Here is a 26,417-nt window from a genome sequence, read left to right on the forward strand (position 1 = left end):
TAGATAGTTGTTTTAAATAAACCAAGGTTACAAACTCAAATTTCTAGATCAAGCTAGGGAAACAAATGAGTGATCTGGACCAGATGAGCTCACAGCCACTTGGAGGGTCTCTGCTCCATATAGGAGCCATGTGGATATGTGGGCCCAGGGTGGACCAACCTTTGCAGTTTTCAAGATAAGTCTGAGATCTGGATTTTAATGAAACTTGTTGACATTTAATGAAAATGGAACAACAAGCATTACACTACCTGAATCTTAACAAAATACTTCCATTCCCAGATTTGGCATATTGGTCACCAACTGGAAACTTCTTGTCTCTAAGGACCTGGAGGTTAAAGAACGCTATTATTAATTTTATTTTTTTCTTGTACCTTACCCTGTTCTTTGGATTTGTTGAAGAGCTCAACCTTTCCTTTCCTGAAATCCTTAAGAGGTCCAATAGTAGTAATTGTCCACATTTCTAGAATGGCTGAGTTTACAAAGTTATGTATTCAACCACCTAGCTGCCACCTAGTGACCAAGGTAGGATTCAGGTCCTGGGTTTCTGACTCTGCATTCCATGTGCTTCACACTACCATGGGCTACCTTTCACCAGGGAAGGATTAATGTCTATTAATGTTTACTGATCGTCTTCTGTGCTCATTAATTTGCTGGGCTAAGTGGGTAATAACAGCACTTAATTCAAAGTTAGATGTGGGATTGAATGAGACAATCCAAGTTGAAGCACTTAACATCACGCTAGGCAAAGAAAGGTCTTAGCAAAGATTAGTAAACTTGCCATCTACAAATTTAGAAAGTCCATGCATACTGGACTCAAAATGGAGCCCATTATGTCTCAGCCATAATAACTGATCAGCTTCAATCTTCCATTCACTCATTCATTCGTACAAAAATATTTACTGCACATCAATTCTGTGACAGGTAGCTTTTTATGCCCCAAGGACAAAGTCATAAACAATACATACAACACACACACACAAATGCAGATTATTAACTCTTATAAAAGTCATATTTAAAATAGAGAGTTTACATTAATGGATAGAAGATTCACAAGGTAAGGTGTATTACATTTGAGAGACTGTGAGGCATACTGGAATGAGGGTCCCAAAGCAATAAAGAAAGTGGGGATGTGATAGAGTAAAATAGCAAATATTAGTAAACATTGTGTGTAGTGAGCATATTATTTTATAAAATTCTTTTCCCCTGTTATTTGCTGTGGGCCTGGGAAAGTCACTAAGCTCTCTGAAAAGTGGATATGAGAACACCACCCAATAGAACTGTGAGGATTAAAGAGTAAAAATTTTGGAACTCAGAATGGGGCCACCCTTAGTAAGCACAATGTGAATATGTTTATTAATGGTGCTTATCCATCTACAGATGCAGGTACAAAGCATGGATGCTGGCTTGAGGTGTTCCCTTTATATCTTTCTGTGGGCTGTAGTCAAAAGAGTGTGAAAGTCACATACCACACACACCACACAGCTGTGCTTTCCCTCCCTGCCTTTCTGGCCGGGATGGTAGCTATACCATCCACCAAGTTAGCATAGGTCATCCTAGTAGTCTGCTCATTCCTCCATACAGTCCAATCATTCACTCAGCCCTCAACTCCATCTGCTCCTTTTCAGTTCTATCACCTCCTTCCCCAGCTATAACCACTCCCCTTTCTGGTCTCTTTCACCTACACACTACATGTTGCTTCTAGCAGCTCTTCAAATCTCTAAGACATAGCAAGAAATAAGGTGCTCCACAACCTGGCATACTTGTTCATCCTCTTCCCCCAGTACTCTTTTAATATCCCTCCCTTACCTGCCTATACTTATATTCCAGAAATACAGAACTACTTATTTAAGGAAAAGAAGGAGATGGAGATGGAGATGGGGACTGGAAAGGGAAGGAAGGGGAGGGAGAGAAGAAGGAGAAGAAGATTACTGATATCCAGAACCTGGTGATGACTGTATGGTGTAGGATGGGGTGATGAAGAAAGAAGAGTCAAGGATGATACCTTTGTTTGTCATTTGAGTGATAAGACAAAAAAGAACAATGTATGTACTCTAAAATATACATAAAACTTGAACAACTCAATAACAAAAAGATATACAACCCAATTAAAAAATGGGCAAAGGACGTGCACAGACACTTCACCAGAGAGGATATTTAAGCAGCCAACAAACACGTGGAAAGATCTTTATCCATTAGGGAGATGTGAATTAAAACTTCAATGAGATACCATCTCGCCCCAGCTGAAATGGCACTGATTAAAAAAAAAAAAAAAAAAAAACAGATAACATAAAGTGTTGCAAGGATGTGGGGACATTGGAACCCTTATCTATTGGGGGTAGGTATATACCCTAGAGATCTAATAAAAGAAACATGGACAGACATATGCATAACCATATTCACTGCAGTATCAATCACAATAGCAAAAAAATGGATGAATGGATATACACAATTAACTTTTGCTAGGATATGCTGTAACACCTTTAAGAACTTTTACTCACAGGGTGTGAGTAATTTCCAGAAGCAACAAGAACAGCTAAAAGCCAATGAATGCAGTAAAGTACATATAGTGTCTCACATCTTGCATGGGACTTTGCACTTTTCAAAGAGCTTTCCCATGCGTTGGCTGACTTGAGCCTCATGAGAATTCTGAATAGGAGGTCATTGTGGAAGAAACGTTTTCAAAGACATCACTGGAGTTTTCAAGAAAAAGATACCCTCGTTCTCAGATTTGAGAAAAAAGAAAATTGACTGTGTCAAATGACATTTCAGCTTTTTATTCAGTGATTCTCTATGGCCCTTTTTACACTCAACTCCCAAAATCTTTCATGCCACTAGGAGGCATGGGAGACACCTAAGACTGGGTATATTTACATGAGGACAAACAGAAACAACCAGGAGTGTCGTTTCTCAGGTTCAAAGGGGATCCAAGATGGCTAACTGCTTTATAAAAAAAAAAAAAAAGAAAAAGAGACTGCTTCCCCTATGGGTTAGGCTTGAGTTAGATCCTCTGATTCCACAGAAACATGACTCAATAGTCATCAATATGGAGGCCACTTTGAAGGTTTTCAATCACCTTTTATTACTTCTTAGTGACAATCCCAGCTTTCCCTGGCTCTATTCCTGTCCATTGCTTGATATGGAAGTCTTCAACCTTCTAGACGGTCTTGGGACCCTGACATGGTATAGAACCAGCTCACATAGCAGTGGCAGCAGAAAGTCTGGAACACATAGTTTAGCCTCTACTGTTGACACCAGGAGAGCATCCTAGCTGGAAGGGCATTGGGAGACAATAGGACACATGGGCAGGTTTTCCCTACTCTTTATAGAAACGCATATACCTCTAAAACAGGGGTCAGAAAACTTTTTCTGTAAAGTGTCAGACAGCAAATAGATTAGCCTTTGTGGGATGGATGATCTCTGTCATGACTACTCAACTCTGCTGTTCTTGTATGAAAGCAGCCATAGTCAAGATGCAAGCCAGGGGATTTGGCTGTTCCAATAAATTTTATTTACCAAAACATGTGGCAGGTTATATTTGGCCCATGGGCCATAGTCACTGACCCCTGCTCTAAGACAGCAAGCATAATTAAAAACAAAGAAAGAAACAATACAAAACAAATAGGAGCCATCCAGTTAGCATCCCGTTAGTGCGGCCCATGGCAAACGCATCAAGCTGATTGAAGGTGAACAAAGAACCTATGCAGCACATGAACTTATCTGTAGTAGAAAAGTATCTGGGATCTGAGTGCACGCTGATCGCCCACTGCCCTCTTTTCTATCACTGTACTCCACCAGAGAGATGTTAGGGGATATTTGAGATTCAAATCAGGAACATGTCCAAAGACAACATTCTTTGGGTACCAACAACTGTCTACGCTTCCTTAGGAGGAGTCACCTGAAACCTGGGTGGTCCAACTGGGTGGCCCCACGAAAGTCTCTCCAGAGGCAGGTGACTTTTTGTCAGCTGTTGAGGTGTTTGTTGTCTTGATGCTGCTCCATTTTCTCCATATTAATTAGAAGTTCTGTTCTGAAAATGCTGGCATAGTTCCAGATCATGGTTCAGGATACAATACAAGGAAGAATTCATAAGATAAAATTGGTATAGAATAAAAAAATAATAGTACTCAAGGGAAACTATTGTCATTCCATCATTATGATAGCCATAGAGTAGGAAATTTAAACAAAGGGATTTGATTTTTTTTTGTTTTGTTTTAGTGGGTTAGAATAGTATTTATCATATTTCTTCTAACGAAAAATATACTTATAGCATGATTAAAAGCTACATTCTGAAATACTAATATTAAGCCAATGAATAGCAACATTTAAGTAAATATTAAACTAAGTTTCAAAATGGTTGATAGCGTAACTGAGAAGAGAAAATTCCATTACTGCACATTTGGACAAAGAACTAGAAAATGATATTTTTCTAAAAATTTCAGCAGAATCTGACTTCAACGTCCTCTGATGGACACAGTCAGTAGTTGGGGGGAAGACTTGACTGCTACTGTTGGGAGTTCAGCTACGCTTTTATTGACTCCATTGCTAAACAAATGACAAATAATGATAAATGGCTTTTGCCCGAAAAGGAAAGGTCTGTGGCAGAAGAAACCATAGACACTTCTAAACAAGAAGATATGATACTAGAAGTCTCCAAGTACACTAATTGTCAGAAAACATAATCCAATTTTGAGCACTGAGCAAATCAAACAAATTGTGATAATACTTCATTTTCACAAAAGGATGATCAAGGTATGCATGAAGAAAGACTATTTAAACATATCAATAATGGGCAGCAGAGTCTATCAAAATATCAAGAAACTAGCACTGCTGGTTGTTGGTCTTTGAAAGGTCACATGACTAATGGGACATTAGTTCTCAGAGGGAATTCATGGGCTGGATCTACTCGTCAAGAACTTGAAAGTTCTGACACACTAAAAAAAATGGGTTAGGCAACTCTGGTAATAGTAAGAATAGTGTAAGGGAGGCAAAATATCTAGAAATGGGAGGAAATCAAAGAATACCAATGGAATATTTGTAAAAAATGAGTAAAAGAAACATTTTGCTATAAATAATCATAAAGTAGAAGAATAAACTGAATCTCAACCAGTATTTTGGGGATGAGATCAAGAAAAAGCGAGATAATTCAATAAAAATAAACATCTTGTAGATTTAGGGCATTCTGATCATTTAAAGAAAGCTGAAAAACATTAAAAGTAAATCTTCCAAAGAGAACGAATATTCAGGAAATGAATGTTCTTCAATAGGTATTTCAGCATACAATAGACATATGATACAGAAATCTGTTATAAAAAAAGACATACATCTAACATTATCAACTATTGTTTAGTTGACATGGAAAAATTAAAGAACAAATAAATCCAATAAAATATTGAAAAGTGAAAGGAGACATAAAAACAAAGAAAAATAAAGTAGTTTTGTCCAAGAAAGGAACAGCAAAAGGTGAAGATGAAAAATATTCTAATCGCATGAAAAAAAATGCAAACATGGACAAACAGAAGCATGGTATTTCCTCTGAAAGTGAAGACGAAGCACTGTGTAAATACCATGAGGTCTCATCCAGAGCACACAATTCCAGATTACTACTGGTAAAGTCTATACAAAAGGACTATTCTCGGAAACAAGACAAAAATATAGTCCACTATCTGTAGAGTATGATGGATACAGTGGGGAAGCATTAATAAATGAAGGACATGTCAGCTCAAGGATCATCTTCACAGCTTTCTAAACCTCTTTATCCTGAGCCAGAAGCTAAATACAGGGCACTAGATGTGACCTTGGACTATGATTCACAAGAACAGAAATTTTTGCTAACAGTGATAATTCGACACAGACATCCTAACGTGTATCAGCAGAGGTGGCAACTCATGACAACTACACCTTGTTCTGCTACCTATAAAGAAACAAAGCAAAAGCCAGCATCCAGAGAGGACCATGCCCCATCTTCACAGAAACATTCAAATTCAATCACGATAAATCTGTGATGATTGGAAATTATGCAGTTCAGTTTAGACTTTACGGTGTACACAGCATGTAAAAAGAAAAGACTTGGGGGGGGATTATTTTTTATTTAGAAAAACAGGATCTTCAAGGGGGAAATGTTATTATCTGAGATACTGGAACTTTCTCACAATCCTTCTGGCTGTGACTCCCAAATGAGCATGTCAGAAATGTCCTGTAGAGAAAGGATAACCTGTGTCAGTCTCCAGAAATTCTCGTTGGCCTGCTTTATAATGCCACAACTGGAAAACTATTAGCAGAAGGGCTAAAAGGCAGACGCTTCAAAACTTTGGCATCAACAATTGGTCTCAACCCACCTGGATCAAAGGAGAATGAAGAACACCAAGGACACAAGGTGATTATAAGCCCAAGAGACAGAAAGGGCCACATGAACCAGAGACTACATCATCCTGAGACCAGAAGAACTAGATGGTGCCTGGCTACACCCGATGACTGCCCTGACAGGGAACACAACAGAGAACCCCTGAGGGAGCAGGAAAACAGTGGAATACAGACCCCAAATTCTTGTAAAAAGACCAGACTTAATGGTCTGACTGAGACTGGAAGGACCCCGGTGGTCATGGCCCCCAGACCTTCTGTTGGCCGAGGACAGGAATCATTTCCAAAGCCAACTCTTCAGACATGGATTGGACTGGACAATAGGTTGGAGAGGGATGCTGGTGAGGAGTGAGCTTCTTGGATCACTTGAGACTATGTTGGCATCTGTTGCCTGGAGGGGAGATGAGAGGGTGGAGGGGGTTAGAAGCTGGCGAAAAGGACACGAAAAGAGAGAGTGGAGGGAGGGAGCAGGTTGTCTCATTAGTGGGAGAGCAACTGGGAGTAGGTAGAAAGGTGTATATAAGTTTTTGTGTGAGAGACTGACTTGATTTGTAAACTTTCACTTAAAGCACAATAAAAATTATTAAAAAAAAAATTGGCATCAAGCAAGCAGACCACTCAATACCTATGCTCAGTTAATTCTACTGAATTTCACGCATCAAGAGATTTCCTAACAGAAGACATCCATCTACAGAGGGCAGCCAAACCCAGTACCCAAGAAAACTTTTGCTTTTCAAGTGGCCCTATTTGAACTTTATGATGTGACACTCATACCATCTGTGTATCACAAACCCAGCATAAAAGAAAAGGGATAATAAGCTGGACTTCTTTAGGTCTGAACAGCTCTAGAAAAGAGGAACTCAATCACTAGGCTGAAATTAAAGAGCCAAAAGGACTCCAAGTCTTTAGATGGCATACACTATTACAGATGTGATGAGTGGGATAAATGAGCAATCTCAATCCAAGGCAGCATTGTTTCTGATTACAACATTTCTTTTTTTTACCTAGTCACCATTAGAAGAGCTGTTCTTTGACTAATCATATCCAACAGTCTATCAAAATGCATTAAATTCTGTGGAAAGAATATCTAACGCTGGCATCAATGAAGAAAAGATTTGTGTGTCTTTGATAAACCTTCTTTGAGAAAATTTGAAACTTATATCATCACTGTTAAACAACAATCCTTCAGAAGGTCAACAACACCCTTTTGGTTTGAAGGTAATTTTATGTTACAAGAAGAGCCAGTAATTACATTAAAAATCAAAATTACAAATGAATTTAAAAAATCCAAATTTTAGTTGCAGCACTATTTTAGTATCATCCTACATATTATCCAGAAAACATGTTTTAATTGCTCAGTTCCTGTTGTTTATAATGTTCTTTGATAGGGAAAAATAGTTCTCGAATTCTATTATATATCATTTGTAATGGCAAAGGGTTTCCATCACATTAAAAACTTTTATTTCAGATATTTCCCCTTTGTGCACTTCATTGTGCCTTAGTTCTACTGAATACAACTAAATCCAAATGCCACCAAGTATTTATTTTCATAAAAGAATTATTTTATATTTTATTAAGAAAAGATAAAAAAAGGGACTTCAGACAAAAAAAAATTTCAGACTACTGTAATTACTGAACAAAACAAAACAGAGACTGTACAGTTTTCCTTCCTCATTGCCAACAAACCTTTTCTTGGGAAGTGAGAATAAGCCTTGGTGGACTTTGCACAGAAATAAAAATCACAGAATTATTTACTATTAAACCCAAGTAGGAGATGGAATTAAAAAAACAAAACAAAACAAGACAAAGAGGTCCCAAGTGCTATGGAGGGATTTCTCCAGGAGTGTCTGTTAATACTGACAAGGCACATTCTCTTATACTGCCTGGTTCATTTTCTTACACCACACCATGGGATACTACAACACAAAAAGGCACAATCAAGTTACAAAAATGGGGAAATCACCCAAAGACCCCTTAAACAACCAGAAGGGTGGTATGTACAGGAAAGGGGAATGAATTGGAGTTTGATGAGCTGGGTTCCAAAGACTGTTTCACAGTCCAATGCTACTGGTCATACAGTCATGGAGAAGACACACCGCCTTGCAGCCCCATTGGTGATTTATGCGGTCATACATATAAAATAACTTCATGAAGGTTAGTTATCTTACTCTGAAGAAAGAATGCAGAGTCTAATCATGAATTAATTCTAAGACCATGTTGAGGCTGCTAATTTCTCACCTAAGTAAGGGAAATGTTGGGAGATCCGATGAGGAAAGACATTCTTATCAGATGAAATGGTTAGGAGCAAAATAGATATGGTGGTCAGGTTATGCCCATACACTCTAATTTGTCTTGGTCTATGGTCTAGACCTGTAAGAAATTAGGGAAAATGCACATATCCATTATTGCCACATGACCAACCTGATTAGAAAACCAAGCAAAATCTGTACGAATCTCCAAAAAGTAAATAGAATGAGACCTTTGTATGAAACAGTTTTCCTGTAAATATCCAGCCCAGGAACAAAAAATCAGAGCTGTAGTCCTCGTTCAGCAACTAACTAGGCCTTAATTTCCTTCTCTGCCAGTGAATGGGAATCATACCTGCTCTTGATCCCTAGTGAAGCTGTTAGGATATCAAATCAGGGAATGGCTACAAAAGGGCTTTGCACAGTATTATCACGCAGTCTTGCAAATCTCCGAATTTTACCCAAAACACCATTATGTGGACAATAAAATCTTAGTTATCATAAAAATTTTCCTACTGTTATATTTCCACGCATGCAGAGAAAAAACATACCAAGGATAATTATTATCACACTGTTTGTAATAGCAAAATAGTATAAACCGCCTAAATATCCATCAGTAGTCCCTAGACAAATAAAATATGATAGTGGTGGTGGGGACTCCTGATAGTGCAGTCATTAAGCACTTGGCTGCCAACCGAAAGACTGGCAGATCGAACTCACCGGCCACTCCACAGGAGAAATATGTGGCAATTGGCTTGCATAAAGATTATTGTTCTTGTTGTTAGGTGGCTTTGAGTCATTTCTGACTCCTAGCTACCCTGTCTATGTACAACAGAATGAGATATTGCCCAGTCCTGGGCCATTCTCACAATCTGTGTTATGTTTGAGCCCATTCTTGCACCCACTGTGTCAATCCATCTTATTGAAGGTCTTCCTTTTTTTCTCTTACCCTCTACCTTATCAAGCATGATGTCCTTCTCAAGGGACTAGTCCCTCCTGATGACATGTCCAAAGTACCTGGGACAGAGTCTCACCATCCTCGCTTCCAAGAAGCATTCTAGCTGTACTTCTAAGACAGACTTGAGCATTCTTCTGGCAGTCAATGTTATATTCAATACTCTTCACCAACACTATAATTCAAAGCCATCAATTCTTTTTGGCTCTTCCTTATTAGGTTGTTCAGCTTTCTCATGCATACGAGGCAACAGAAAATACCATGGCTTGGGTCAGGCCCACCTTAGTCCCCGAAGTGACGTCTTTGCTTTTCAACATTTTAAAGAGGTCTTTTACAGCAGATTTGCCTGGTGTAATACGTTGTTTGATTTCTTGACTGCTGCTTCCGTGGGCATTGATAGCAGAGCCAAGTAAAATGAAATCCTTGACCACTTCAATAGTTTCTCCAAAAACCCTATGGGGCAATTCTACCCTGTGTCTATAGTGTCATTATGAATCAGAATCAACTTAATGACACCTAAAACAACAACTGGTGGTGGTCATGGGGGGCCTACTAGGCAGATGGATGGCATGGGTGGGCAAAAAACTGTGCATGGCATACCTTTTAATATATTTAATTTTTTTTCCACCAAGTGATATTCTTCAGAAATAAAATTTAAACAAATGGGGGATGTGAGAGAAGATTTCAACTTTAATTTCCAGAAGGTGATGTCCATCTATGAATCAAGGTTTATAATTTAAAATGACATTCTGTCTTCTGTAGAAATGCTTTTAGAAACCAACTGACACCATGGACTACAGCAGACGATGCTAAAAGAGGGCCAGAGAAACAAGTTATCACCAATGATGACAGAAACAAGCCCTGCAAAGTCCAACGTACCAGAAGAACAAAACAAAAAAATTTATCCTTCTCCAGTGTCAGAATTTTATCTGTAGACTTTATTGGATAAGTAACAGCTTTCAAATTCTCTTGTTTTTTTTAAAAGCCATTTAAACCAAAGTAAAAACAATCTTTACAAGGTGATCCAACCGAATGTGGAAATTATTGAACAATATCATTAATATCACACACAAGTTAAATTTTACTGAAGATCTTTCAAAAGCGGTTGCAGCAGTACATCAACAGGGAACTGCCAGAAATTTAAGCCGGATTCAGAAGAGATGGTGTGCCAGCGATATCATTGCTGATATCAGATGGATCCTGGCTGAAAGCAGAGAATACCAGAAAGACGTTTGCCTGTATTTTATTGACCATGCAAAGGCATTCGACTGTGTGGATCATAACGATTGTGGATAACATTTGGAAGAATGGGAATTCCAGAACACTTAATTGTGCTCATGAGGAAACTGTACATAGATCAAGAGGCAGTTGTTTGAACAGAACAAGGGGATACTGCATGGTTTAAAGTCAGGAAGGGTGTGCATCAGGGTTGTATTCTTTCACCATACTTGTTCAATCTGTATGCTGAGCAACTAATCCAAGAAACTGGACTATATGAAGAAGAATGTGGCATCAGGATTGGAGGAAGACTCATTAACAACCTGCATTATATAGATGACACAATCTTGATGCTGAAAGTGAAGAAGACTTGAAGCACTTACTGATGAAGCCTTCAGTATGGACTATACCTCAATATAAAGGAAACAAAAATCCTCACAACTGGATCAATAAGCAACATCACAATAAACAGAAAAGATTGAAGTTGTCAAAGATTTCATTTTACTTGGATCCACAATCAACATCCATGGAAGCAGGAGTCAGGAAATCAAAGGACACATTGCACTGAGCAAAACTTCCGCAAAAGACCTCTTTAAAGTACTAAAAATCAAAGATGTTACTTCAAGGACTAAGGTGCTCCGTACCCAAACCATGGTGTTTTCAATCGCCTCATATGCATGTGAAAGCTGGACAATGAATAAGGAAGACCTAAGAAGAATTGTCACCTTTGAGTTATGGTGGTGGTGAAGAATATTGTATATGCCACGGACTGCCAAAAGAACAAACAAATCTGTCTTGGAAGAAGTACAACCAGAATGATCCTTAGAAGCAAGGGTGGCGAGTCTTTGTCTCACATACTTTGGACATGGTATCAGAAGGGATCAGTCCCTGGAGAAGGACATCATGATTGGTAAAGTGAAGGGTCAGCAAAAAAGAGGAAGACCCTCAATGAGATGAATTGACACAGTGGCTACAACAATGGACTCAAGCATAACAATGACCATGAGAATGGTGCAGGCCTGGGCAGTGTTTCATTCGGTTGTACATAGGGTTGCTACGAGTCAGAACTGACTCAACGGCACCTAACAACAACAACAACAACAAAAGACAATCTATTTAGTAGAGGAATTAATTACCTTATTGTAAGCATATAATCAAAGAGAATAAAATGTTCTATAACTTTATTACTGAAGTAAATTATTTTACTTATCTGATCCAAATATTCTTCTTGGAAATATGCCTTCTATCTACAGAGAAAGGTACTCAGTACCCTGGCAAAACTCAAAATTGCTAGATCAAATAGAAAATAATATTTAAGGTCAAGAAATGCAGCAGGTGAATATTAAAGCAAAGAAAGCCGTATTTCTTATTGTGTACCTTTCATCTCCACCTTGAATAGGCTGGAGCCTCTATATAAAACGGCATCACAGATAAAAACAAAACCTGTTGCTGTCCAGTCGATTCTGACTCACAGTGACCCTACAGCACAGAGTAGAACAGCCCCATAGGGTTTCCAAGGAGCAACTGGTTGATTTGAACTGCTCTTTTAGTTAGCAGCCAAATGCTTAACCACTATGTCACCACGGCATCACGGGTAGAGGGGAGAAAAGCAAATGGTATCCCAATAAATGCACTTGCTAAACTTTGTGGTGGGGAGTGGGGAAATGAGATGGGAAATATAGAAAGGTGAAAGGAGGTTAGACTGGCTGTGTCCTACAGCCATGATGCTCAAAGTCTGAGAGTGAACTGTGTGTTACCAGAATGTGACTATTTTAAGAACAAAATGTGAGAGTAGCATTTAGGAACTTTCACTCCAGTTTGACGCGGTAGTTTCATGTGTGTTGCATCTACTAACAAATAATTTTGGCTTATGTTTTGTATTTTGAAAGATAGCTCAGATTGTCTTCCTCATTTTATTTTTCTTGTAAATCATTATTATTGTATTTTACAGAAAATGCCTCTAGAGCACAGGACAGAGTGGATGGGGCCTCTAGCCAGGCCTTGCCCTAACTAACTATTCCTGGCTTCATCCTCATCTCCCATTAAATATTGACACACTTAGTCTCAGGAGCCACTGCCTTAGATTTTCTTTGCATTTCTTACAGAGTCTCTCTAGTATCCATTTTAGGGTCATAATTCCTTGCACACACATGAATTGTGGTCATTTGGTCCATTTCACAATCTGGTTGAAAACAGGTCATGCTCCTGTCCCAAATTATTTGACTCCCTTGATGGAAATTACTTGCAGAGCCAAATAACTGTGTTACTAATACTCATACCAGTAAATCCACACTAATAATATATTCCAATAATACTCATAAGGCAACCAAAATTAATTCCTGACATGAATAGGTAGTTCATAGTAAAAATATATAAGTGTTTTTTAAACATATGAAAATTATGTTCAACCTCACCCATAAAACGGACAAACATAAAATAAAATTAGATTAAGACACTATTTTTTCATCTATCACAGTATCAGAGGTTAAAAAGTTTGATAAAACAGTGTATTGGAGAGAAGCTGGGAGATAATCAATCTCATGTACCTTTGTAAAAAATGCACACCAGAACACTCTCTCTTGATGATTGAATCCCTAAAATTTCAGGCTTCTCAGCTGACAAGGTAATGCCATAGAGAGGGAGCAGCTGGTTACCTACCTCTGTTAATTTCTGAAGCCTTCCTGTCTTTAAAAAAAAAGCCTCAAAAAAAATGTTGGATATAAGGGCCATGTCAGTAACCAATGCTTGCTTCAAACCTGGAAAAGGTGAAAAAGGAGGCAGGTGACTAGAGATTTGTAGGTTCAGGCCTAAGTGCCACTGCCCAGTTCCCAAGAACTAGGTCAAGGGGCCCTAGGAGAATCACCTAGATCAACATCAACAAATGAACATTCAGCGCCCCATTACCTTCCATCCAACTTTATATTCACATTCCATCACCCACCATGCCTCCCACAGGGGTCATTTCTCACCTCTCTGCCTCCCATATCCCTAATTACTTCATCAGGACCCTAAACCAGCAAATATTTAATCTGTTACAAAATATAGAGAACTGACAAACATTTATTCATTCAGTCAAGTTACAGGCCAGAAGTAGTCAAATAACTCTACTCAACTAAAAGTTCTACACCCAGAAGAAGGAAGAGTCAGATATTTGGCAAACATCACTAATTACTAAGTATTTTGTTTGACACTGTATTACATGCTTGTCCTTACAATTCCCTTAGGAAGGTCATAGTGAGGGAAGCCAGGAACAAACAAACAAAACAACTACACTACACTTTGGAAAATGCCATGGTAGACTAAACTCACTCTACACTAGTCTACCTTACAAGGAATTAAAATGTTTTAGTGTTCCAAGTTTAGGAGCTGAATCCCAGATTACTACTGGAAACCTCTAGGCAACCATTAGTGGCACTGTTCTTAGAACAACTAAGAAGTCATGGAAAGAACCTGACTCCCTCAGGCCATGACCAATACACTGTGGTCCTGAGTCTATTCTTCATCTCAACATCTATTTCATCAAACAGTAGTTTGTTTTTAATCATTAGCCAATTTGAGTCAAGTTTCTGTTACTTGAAGCCCAAGGCATCCTGATACCCTGAGTAATACACCCACTTCCTAGTTAATTGATAAATATGCTGAAATTTAAGGTATATACGCTGGCTCTCTCACTTAGATTATGAGCTCCCAGGAGCAGTTACTACATCTTTTCTTTGTATTATCTGACAAGACTTACTGCTACCTTGACTACCACAGGTGTTGAAATTGTAGAAAATTTTCTCACATGGTCTCTCTCATCCATGTTTGACATACACATACACCCATAAGGAAGCGTGCAACCTAAAGGTTTATGTTAAGCTATTCAAAGCTGCAGCTCAATACAGAAACATACAAAACACTCACTAGTGGACATGATTTGTTATAAGCCCAGACTGCACAAGGAAAATGGCAGACTCTCAAATCTTTACAACAGCGAACTTCCTCAGTTATTTAAAATAGTGTTTTTCGACCAGTTTGTTGTGACACGAAATGAATTTCAGAGTTTGTGGAGCTGCATTTTCAAAACAAGTGAAGTAGAATGCAGTACAGTAGAAAATACCAGTGTGTACCACACACAGTAATTAAGATTTTTTTTTGTGAAATTTTTGTTTCAAGTGTGTGTTGTAGGAGTAAGTGCAGCAAAAAACGTATTTTCTCGCTGTGGGTGCAGACACTTTGGGAAACACTGATGTAAAAGAAATCCTCTATTACCATGTAGTGGTGAAAGTCATATCTGCCGTTGAAGCAAGAATGGTCCTCTACCACCTGCATCTCATGAAGAGAGTACCCATCCCACAATTTAGGATGGCAATGGATTGATAGATGTGCAGCAGTATAAAGCTCATACATTTATTTGGTCCATAGCAACTGGAAGCAGATCTCCAGGTTTTTCTTTTGTGGCACCACCGAGCGGGTTCAAATCACCAATCTGTCTGTTATTAGTTCAGTGCAAGCCTTTCGTGCCACCCAGGGATTGAACCACCACTTCGAATTCACTAGCCACTCCTTGGAAACCCTATGGTGCAGTTCTACTCTGTCCTATAGGGTCACTATGAGTCGGAGTTGACTGGAAGGCAATGGGTTTGTTTCTGGGTTTATATGGCAGATATAGCTCTAAGTGATAACTAATATTCAATACAATTTAATTTTCACAGTCAGTCACCTTAAGAGGTGCATATTTTTACCCCCATTTTTATGATCAGGAAACTAAGGCACAGAATGGCTTAATAAAGTTCCCAAGTTTGTACTGCTGGGATCAGCTTCACTGAGAGCAAAGGTTAAAAATAACAGGGGTGTAGGAGAGTGTCTAGGCAGTGGGTACAGCAAGGAAGGAGAATGGACTGTTAGAGGAACTGAAAGGACAACCTGGAGGCTGGAAAAGTAGGCAGGGGCCATGGCAGAGCTGGGATCAGTTTGACAGAGGACCTGGTTCCAGTCCAAGCTCTGAGTCACTGTGCTTTGTCTCCATGAATCCACAAAAAAGGGCTTTAAAAAGGGATGATGATAAACTACTATATTCTGGCTAATTCTCATACTAGAGCTCTCTCCAATCAATATCCTACACCCCACATGGCCCCTGCCTACTTTTCCAGCCTCCAGGCTATTCTTTCACTTCCTTTGACAGTCCATTCTCCTTCCTCGCTCTACCCACTGCCTAGACACTCTGCTACAACCCAATTATTTTAACCTTTGCTCCCTGCTTAAAACAAAACAAAACAAAAGGCCTAAATTACAAGCTCTAAGAGTACCTTGTACTTCTTCTCAGTACTCAATTCAAAATTATACTTGTGTATTTTGTGGGTAACTATTTGTTTCCTATCTCTGTTTTTCAATGAAACCATGACTTCTAGTAGGTCAGACACCACGCCTGACTTGTTCATCGTTATTCCCAATTATCGAATACCCAGCAACCAACACAGAGTAAGTGCCAGGCACAAAGGAAGTTCTCAATAATTTGTGTTGAATGAAGGAATAAATGAAAAGAGTACACCCAAGCCCCATGTTTTCTTTTTCTCTCACGCGTATGCTCGCACACCTCCGTGCTACCAAACCCTTAACAGTGGTGACCCTTGTAGCACATGGACAAGAGCTCTGCAAACAGATTGGTGTGGTTCTTGTTTGGCCTAAGTTTCAGGTGCACAGTGGGGATCATGACAACCTCCCAAACCTCCCCTAGTGGGAATGTAACCAACAAAAGAGGGAGAACCAGCATTTCTCTTTTTCATAACCCATCAAGACTATAGTTATTATGGACTTCATGTTGGCCATTCTAGCAAAACATTAGCTCTCAGAAGGTGGGCACCACATCTGCCTGGTTCACCACACTATCACCAATCACAGGATGCCTACGGCTTGCACCCTGCCTGGCACACAGCAAGCCTTCAGTCGTCGTTAGTTAAATAAATGAAGTTTTGCTTTGTGCACTTCCCAGGTATGAGGTGGGGATCGCCCAGCTAACGCCACACAACCATTTTGGCATAGGAGCATATTACTTCTACACAGAAGCACCTTCCACCTAGTGCCGCTCGCCCTGTGCCCAGCAGGCAGCTCTTTCAGAGGTAAGCACGTCACAGGTATCAGGATGCCATCGTCACCTCGAAGCTCGATGTGGAGGAAAAGAAGGTGACTGGTGATCGAGTAGGCCCCCCTCAGGCTAGTGGCCATGGAATGGGCGGCTCCGGGATACTGTGGCTTCCAGGGACAGAAAGCAGGGTCCACAGGCACCCCTGGTGAAGAAGTGAGCCACAGGTAAAAAGCAGAACAGGCCTGACTCAGCAGACGCAGAGCAATGCAGCCGCCCACGATGGCTGCCAAGCAACCTTCCCGCTCGTTAACACCTCTGCCAAGACATTTCTTGAGCAGTTTTCCCTGCCCCTTCACTCTGCGCCAGTGCTCATTGGAGAACTCCTTCCCATCCACCCTTCCCCTGTCCCCTCCCACTCCATCCGATCTGAAAGTTCACCAACGGAGAAAGTAAACGGAAATTGACCGGAGAGGACCGCAATCCCTTCTGGGAAGTGTAGTCTTAGGCGCCTTGGAAGGCCTCAGGGTGTGGTAGTGCTGGTCACGGAATTTTATAACTATAATTAACTTCGGGGCGAAAGGGCAAGCAGGATCGGCAGCACTGGGGCGAAGGGCAAAGACTCAAGCCCTAGGAAACAAGTGTCAGTTGTTACACGCACTTGGGCTCAATCTCATTCGACAATTTCACAACAGGTACTGTGCTGAGGGCTTTACACATACAGTCAGTCCTCTGAGATCTTCACGACGACCCTAGCAGGTAGGTATGAAGGAATAATTAACTCAGTTTCACAGATGAAGAGCCGGCAGTAAAAAGGTTGATAATTGCCCAAAACTGTGTAGCCTAGGAGGAGTCCCCGAGTTGTGTAAACGGCTCACAAGCTCGGTTGCTAGAGGTTCAGGTCAACCCAGGAGCCGCAGAAGAAAGGCTTTTGACTATAAACTTCTGAAAAACCAGTCATTGAAAACCCTATAGAGTACAATTCTTTTCTGACACACATGGAAGTAGCAGTGAGTTGGGGTCACTCTAGGGCAACTGGTAGTGGTGGTGGATGTGCCTAGGATGTGGCAGGACCAGGAGAATCTAGTCAAACCCAGATGCAGTTAAGAGGATTTACAACACTGTAAAGTGGTAAAGGAGCCCTGGTGGCACAGTGATTAAGAGCTTGGCTGCTAACCAAAATGTGGGCAGTTCAAATCCACCAGCTGCTCCTTCGAAACCCTACAGGGGGCAACTCTACTCTGTCCTATAGGGTCACTATGAGTTGGACTCAGTGGCAACCAGTTTGGCTTGGAAAGTGGTAAACCCACATGATCTGACTCCAGAGCCTGTGCTGCTACCCACTAAGCTGTGTTGCACCTGAGGTTCAAAGGTGAAGTGGCCACTCTGCACCTTTATTCCCCCATGGCCACTTGACTGCATGCCCGGTAACATTCATGAGAAAGTCAGGCTCCTCCTTTCTTGTTCTCCACTGTGTCTCCTTCTCTCACCTTAACCACAAGGTCTCTTTTTTTTTTTTTGTTTAGACTCTATGACTTATTCGTGAAGGAGGTGAGTGAGGTATGCACTTAAATAACTTGGTGGTGTAGAGGAATATCATGAGAAGGGTTTAAGAGGTGGGTAGAAAGTGCCAGAGAAGCTTACAGGCAGGACTCTGCGTTCTAGAAACTTAGAGCATGAGAGGCCTCTATTCCAGCCTCCACCCTCTGCCCCACCTTGTAACTAGATGCCTCTCTTCAGCATCTCTACCTGGTGGTCCTTCAGCCTATGTTTGCAAACAAGCAGCAAGGACAGGGAGAAAACTCACTTTTTCAAGGGGTAGTTCATCTTTGGTCAGTATAGCAAACTCAGTGAAATGTTCACACTAGCTTGGAAACTACCTTGGAATTAAGAGAATGGAAAAACATGATTCAGGAAAAAGGAATTAACTGGAGATACCAGTTGCATGCCAACTATCGCTCCCCTCCCATCACCAACAAGTAGTACCTCAGTCAAACCATTATCTGCCTCATCTGCTGGTTCTGATTCCCAGGGTTTTGGCCTGTGATTTCCTCACATGCTGTGCAGAGCTATAGCCTGTTGAAAAGGCTATCTTTCTGCCACTGAATTGCTTTTGCACCTTTGTCAAAGATCAGTTGGACATACTTGTGAGGGATATTTCCAGGTTCTCTGTTCTATTCCATAAATTTTTTTTTTTTACCCCTCTGCCAATAGTATACAGTTATTAGTGCAGCTATATAAGTTTTAAAATTGGACAGAATGAGTCCTCTCATTTTCTTTTTCCTTTCCAAATAAATTGTAGAATAATCTTCTCTATATCTACAAAGGAGACCCTGGTGGTGTAGTGGTTAAGTGCTACGGCTGCTAACCAAGAGGTTAGCAGTTTGAATCCACCAGGCGCTCCTTGGAAACTCTATGGCGCAGTTCCACTCTGTCCTATAGGGTCGCTATGAGCTAGAATCGACTCGACGGCAGTAGGTTTTTTGGTTTATATCTACAAAAATCTTACTTGGATTTTGGTAAGAATTTTGTTATACCTCATCATGGATTGAATTGTGTCCCCCCAAAATATGTGTATAAATTTGGTTAGGCTGTGCTTCCCAGTTATTGTGTGATTGTCCACCATTTTGTCACCTGATGTGATCTATGTGTTGTAAATCCTGTCTCTATGACGTTGATGAGACAGGATTATTGGCTGTTATGTTAATGAGGCAGGACTCAATCTACAAGATTGGATTGTGTCTTGGGCCAATCTCCTTTGAGATATAAAAGAGTGAAGTGAGCAGAGAGACATGGAGGACCTCACTACCAAGAAAGCAGCACCAGGAGCACAGCACGTCCTTTGAACCCGAGGTCCCTGCACCTGAGAAGCTCCTAAACCAGAAGATAATTAAGACACACCTCCATATCAATTTGGAAAAACTGATATCTTTACTAGGTTAAGCTCCCCAATCCATGAATGTAGTATATCTTTTTATTTAGATCTTCTTTGACTTCTTACACCAGGATTATGTAGTTTTGAGGATGCATGTGCTATACATGTTTTGTTAGTATTTTATTTTTACTAGTGATTATAAATGTATTTTAATGTTGTTGTACATGTGTACATTACTGGCATTTAGAAATAACAATAGATTTTTGTATGTTTATTTTGTATCATGTGACATTGCTGAACTCATTATATTTAGGAATAATTACTTTAGTACATCCAACGTGCACATTTCAAAAGACATTACCTTGCCATGATTAGGTGTATGGGCTTGTAGTTACTTGGGTGATAGTCTCTTTAGGCTCTGCAAGAAGTCACATGTAGCTGGAGAGGTGTCCTATGTGCGGGTGACTAACAGAAGGTGAGACTACAAAGGGAAGGTGTTGAATGTCCTGTTAATGTCTGGCCTCCAGGCAATGGGGAGCCCTGAAGTAATTTTAAGCATATTTAATATTTAAATAATAATCATATTTTTATCTTAGAAAGTTCACCCTCACAGCAGTATGGAGAATGGAGTCAAGGAAGGCCAAGGATGGAACCAGCAAGATCAGTAAGGAGTGTATTGAACCAATGCATGCAAGATACAGCAAGAGGGCTGAATTCTGGAATGATGGTGACATAAACAGGCCATTGTTCTGACCCTCCGGTACAAATACAATAAGGAAACAGTACCAGCTTTGAGGGACTCTAAATCAGGATATAGAGGAAAGCAGTGAGGAATTGCAGACAGGCAAGAATCAACAAATCAACAACAAGTCGTACATGGCAGGAAAATCACTCTTCCCACTGACCCTGCCCCCTTCCCACTGACCCTGCCCCTTCCCCCAACTACACAGGCCGCTGGATGCTGTGAACTAGGGAAGTGGCCCCCAAAAAGACGCTGCTTCCCTAACTACCATATCCCTTGCCTTTACAAATAGACAGGACGCCAAGCTTCTGCTCTAAAATCAACAAGGCAGACCTCCCTGGGGGTCTGTTTGGAGTATGCCAGCACCTCCCCCACCTGGACAGTGTTGGTTACAAGCCTATGCGAATTGCTACAGAAGGCACATGCAGTGTGGTCTGCTCTCATAGTCAACACTCTACCTGCCTCCCTGTGCACCCCATAGCTCAGTCCTCTGAAACCAACAGGACAGACTTCCTGGGGCATCAGTTCAGGTCTGTTTGCTCCCCTTCCGGTCAGTGCTGAGGACTGCTGACTGAAGCTGCTGTGTGCTAGGAAACAGGCATACTACGGGGTGGGGGTGGGGGGAGGACTCTGATAGCAACAGGACATACCTCCCAGGTTCCATTTGGAATGTGCCAGCACCTCCCCCAGCTGGACACTGTCAGCTGCAAGCCTGCTGTGAATTGCTACAGAAGGCCCATGCAGTGGAGTCTGCTCTCATAGTCAGCATTCTCCCTGCTTCGCTGCACACCAGTATGGAGAGTGGAGTCAAGGAAGTCACTGTTGTAACTCTGGACATTATATTCTTCCCTTTCTCTAGGGTTTGCCCTTCTTCCTCTTTAGTAATGTTATTATTATGTTAAAATATTGAAGGCTGTAGTTTTCTCCTTCCACCCCAGACTCCCCATCTAGGTCCCTATCGGTCTCCCTACTTGGGGGTGCCAGCTGTCACTGTTACACTTCTAGGTTCCCTGGGTGGGGGTGTTGACCATGTCATTTCAGCACCAAACTCTATGGCTTGCAGCATTTGGCATGGTCACCTCCCAAACAGATTTGGGTATGATGACCATATTACTCTACCACCAGACTCACTTCCCTAAACATGCTGGCCATGCCCTTCCAGCAGCAGCCTCCCCCCAACCCCCAATTTGGGATTACTGGCTCTCTCTGATTGCCCACCATAAATATCCCCCTTATGAGCACTGGCTGTACAACTCTTTGACTGGACCTGCCAACCCAGTAATTGCTACTGTCACAGATGCACCATTCTTCTCCCAGGAGCACTGGCTGTGCTACACTAACCTCAGAGTCCCACACTGGAAACAGCAGCTGTTGCTGGTTCACCACATGTCCTTACTGTTCATGAACTCCAGTCTGTACTATGCTCCCCTCATTCCTTCCTCCCGGGACTCACAGGAACTCCAGCCCATTCTGTGCTTACCTAGCTGCTCTGTCCCAGGTCTGTCTGCCCAGGTGATTCAGCCCAGACTCCCCCCACCTCCCCGCACACTCCTCTCTGTCCTATGCCCAACCCTCATGCACTGCAGCCTGCACTGCACCCACCACACTGCTCTTTCCCAGGATTCACCTGAATTCCTACCTGGGTTGTATTCACATAGTCTGTCTGCCCCAGGTCTGCCCTCTCAGGTGATTCGGCCTGTGCTTCTCCTTCCATGCCTCTCTCTCCCAGGCCAGCCTGTTCACATGCTGGGGCCTGTGCTACACTGGCTACATTGTTCTTTCCCAGGACTCACAGGGACCTCCTGCCTGGGTTGTGCTCACCATGCCTCTCTGACCCAGGTCTGCCCATCATGTGTCTCAGCCAATGCTGCACCTACTACGCTTCTCTCCTGGGCCCACTTGTTCATATACTGCAGCCTATGCCATACCTGCCACGTTGTTCCTTCCCAGGACTCATGGGGAACACTCGCTTGGGTTGTGCTCACCATGCCTCTCTGTCCCAGGTCCACCCACTCAGGTGTCTCAGCCAGAGGTGCACCTTCCACACCTCTCTCCTGGGGCGACCAATTGATGTACTGCAGCCTATACCACACCTGCTGTATTCTTTCCTGGGACTCACGGGGGCTTCCACCTGCATTGTGTTCACCGAACTGCTCTGGGTCAGGTCTGATGCCCTCTCCCTCCTGGGCTCCCTGCCCAAGAGTGCTAGCCAAAACCACCCCAAGATGGCCATGCTGCGCTGAGGAGGGGTTAGAGTAAGCATACACGGTGAACCTCTGCTCTCTTGTTGTCTATATTCTACTTTATTCTTGATTCAGTATCGACTTGGGTCCTCCAATCTTTTAATTGCTTCCCGGAGTTCTGAGATTACTGATAGAATCAGTTTTTACTTGTTTTCTTCTGGATTTGTTGCAGGGGAACAAGAGCATGCAACTGCTTATGCTGCCATCTTGCTCCACCCTCTGTAATAATACTTTAAAATGGATTTTTACTTGATTAATTACTATGGCATTTACATACATTTGAGAAAGAAAAATACAATGATATATGCAAAGCATATTGTGATTCCAGGACCTTTTACCATAACGTCAAATCCCTAGAGGCTCTGAACATACACACTGGGAACCACGGCTACCACAGTAGTTCCGTAATAAAATTACATGCTACCTTTGCATATAAAATGATGCTATTTGACCACATTTTCTTAGGGTTTATTTACTTGTAGTGAATAATAGGCTTTCAATCACTAATAATACCCTCTTCGACATTCTAGGGTTTCACAACACTGTAAACTACATAACGTGGAAATGGAACAGGAGATTCAGAAGAAACTGCAAAAACACCAAACTTCACTCCATGCCTGATCCGAACAAAGTGAACTCTGCAACCTGCAAAATACCATCCAGGGACTTCGACAAAATTGAAGTCAGGACATGGATGGCCGTGAGCATGAGATGTCAGTATTGCAGGATGCACATCAGCAGAAATTGACAGAAATAAGTCAACAGCAGCAAAAAGAATTAATCAGTTTTGAAAAATGAGTTGAAAACCTTGAACAACTTTTACAAAAAGCTGGTTGAGGCATCGGAGTACCTGATCAATCTAAACTTCAACTGATGCAAAAAAAACTCTTCAAGGTCTACAAAATGAAAAAGGAGAAAAACTCAAAGACAGTGAAGAACTTGAGGATAGATTAAAAGACACGAACAGAAAAATACCTCCTATAGAAAAGGACAGAGATGATTTGAGGCGATAACAAGAACTGCCAACTGTGGAAAAGAGAAAATTAACTGAAGAAACGTGAAACCTTCAAACTGGAATGTAGGAAATTGTAGGCTTATGTTAAGCAAAATGACACCGTGACAGAAAGGGGAAGAATTCTTCCAGAGCACATTAGTGGAAGAAGTATTCAGACTACAAGCGGCATTGCCTGATGCTGAAAATGAAATTATAAGACTGAGTAGTTTAAACTAGTACAACAATGTCACTGAAGATACAATCTGCAACTTAATAAACGTGTTTAAGTTTTAGAAAAAGGGAATCCATTATTGAGGCAGGAACTGGAAGGACTTCAAATATCACTTTTAGAAGTGAACAGTTTGAAATAATTAAAAGTAAAGCTACAAGAGACATGAATTTGGATTCAGAATTAAATGATTTACGATTTTATTTAGAAGCAAAAAAAAAATGAGTTCAATCAACATTACTAAAAAGGAAATGCTGACAGCTGAGATAGAAGAATTGGGCAAACAGAAACAAGAAGCTACAAAGCACATGCTTTTGATGAAATGTCAGCTATCAATACAACAAAATGAAGGCGAAAGCATGAATCAGTAAACTAAAACAATACCTAGAGGCTGAAGAAAAGAGAGTTTGTCAACTTAAAGATGATAAAATGAACATTACTAAAGAATTACATATGCAAAAAGAGAAGTTAATTGAAAGTGCACTGGTGCTTAATGATTAGCATTCAACTCAACAAAAGCTTAAGGATAAAGGAGAAGATTTAAGAGATCAGCTTAATAAGTCACAAAAAATAATCTGAACATCCAGAAGGAGTCCTTTATGGTGAAGGAACACGTGAGAAGAAATGAGGAGGTGCTTTCTAGTTATCGATGAGTTCACTCAGTCTCTTAATCAAGATTCTAAGTCATTTCTTAAGGATGACTTTCTTTAAAAAGTCAAAGTTATATAAAGCTAAAGCAAAATCTATTAGAAATGGAACAGCTCAATGAAAAATTAGAGGAATTTTCTTTTAATCTCAAAACCGAAAAGTTGGATTTAGCACGTGATGATGTCAGAAAATTGGAGATTAAACTTCTGAATGACAAGAATGTCTCTTTAATGAAACGGATTGATCAGCTGTCCAAAAATGAGGTTGATAAACTAACTCAGATTATCCAGCAGAAATAGTTGAAAAGACATTATCTTCATACCACAATTTGTTCAGCTCTCTACATCCAGGATGTTGCATAATTTCAACAGCAACTGCAGGTGTATGCTATGGAAAGAGAACAAAGATTAGCTGTTTTCAGTGAGAAGACTAGGAATAATAGTCATCTAAACAGTCGGTATTGCAAAATGTTGGGTATAGTTGCTGCCAAAGAAGCAAGCCTCATTAAGCAACAAGACGAAATTTTAAAAATTGTTCACCAGACTTGAAAATCGAGGCCTGGATATGAGAAGCTGTTCAGATTTATTTTGTATCATTCAAGAGAAAGATATTTTAATAACTTCATTAAGTCAGAAATCTGAGACATTTTTGAGATGTTTACAGATACACAGCCCTGGTAACGAGATGGGGTAGTTAGTGGTAATCAGTTTGAGGAGGTGCATGATGTACTAAAAAAAAAAAATTGCCAACTTAGTAAACACCATAGAAGGAAAAATGGACAAAGTCCTAATGAAAAACCTTTTAACTGGACATTTTAATACCTCTAAAAATCAGTGTCATGAAGTATTATGATTAATGGGAACCCTCCTGGGAATCAAAAGGGGGGAAATGGAGCAGTTGCTTAATGAAAATAAGGGCAGTGTTACCAGATGAATAGCAGGGTGGCTTGCAGGAGGATCAAAAAGTAGCCAACCCCACTGGACAATGGGTTGGAGAGGGATGCTGGTGAGGAGCAAGCTTCTTGGATCAGGTGGACACTTGAGACTATGTTGGCATCTTCTGCCTAGAGGGGAGATGAGAGGGTGGAGGGGGTTAGAAGCTGGTGAAATGGACACGAAAAGAGAGAGTGGAGGGAGAGAGCGGGCTGTCTCATTAGGGGGAGAGTAATTGGAAGTATTAGCACGGTGTATATAAGTTTTTGTGTGAGACTGACTTGATTTGTAAACTTTCACTTAAAGCACAATAAAAATTATAAAAAGAAAAAAAAAAGTAGCCAACCCCAACACACCTGAGAGCAAATCAACACTCTTGATTGATAAGTCTTTTTCAGACCTTTTTGTTGAATTTCTAGAAACAGAATCTCATCCATCAATTCTACCACCATAGGTTTCTGTTCATGATAGGACACCTGTAGATTAAACGGGAAGGAGAAAACTAGTAAAAAATGTACCACCAAGTTTTAAAGATACTACAGGATCCAGAACCAGTAGAAGAGCACATGTGAACCAATTCTCAGCTCCCTGTTCTGTAGTCGTGCCTCTTTTTAATCCGGTTGGACTTGGAACGGGTGAGTCTGGGCATCTTCTTTTGAAGCTCATCTCAGATGTTTTGCCCACATTTACATCTTTGCCAGTGCTACCTGACCACAGCACTAGAGTTGTGCTGAAAGACCTTTTAAAGAAGTAGATGATTCTCAAGTCAGAGATGAAATAGCACTTTGTAGAAATCATGAACACGCTAGTACATACTTTATCACAAAGTAAGTGGCCTTTTGGCAAAAGTCAGTTATTTGTTTGCAGTTGTACCTTCTCTAAATTTAATAAAAATATTCTTCATGTTTTTTTTTAAA

General features: G+C 40.8%; 1 pseudogene; it reads left to right on the forward strand.

Annotated features, from left to right (window-relative positions):
• Window positions 1-4,898: 4,898 nt before the first annotated feature.
• Window positions 4,899-22,697, forward strand: LOC111753057 (synaptotagmin-14-like; annotated as a pseudogene).
• Window positions 22,698-26,417: the final 3,720 nt, after the last annotated feature.

Source organism: Loxodonta africana, chromosome 12 (genome assembly GCF_030014295.1).
Source record: "Loxodonta africana isolate mLoxAfr1 chromosome 12, mLoxAfr1.hap2, whole genome shotgun sequence".
NCBI classification, from domain to species: domain Eukaryota; kingdom Metazoa; phylum Chordata; class Mammalia; order Proboscidea; family Elephantidae; genus Loxodonta; species Loxodonta africana.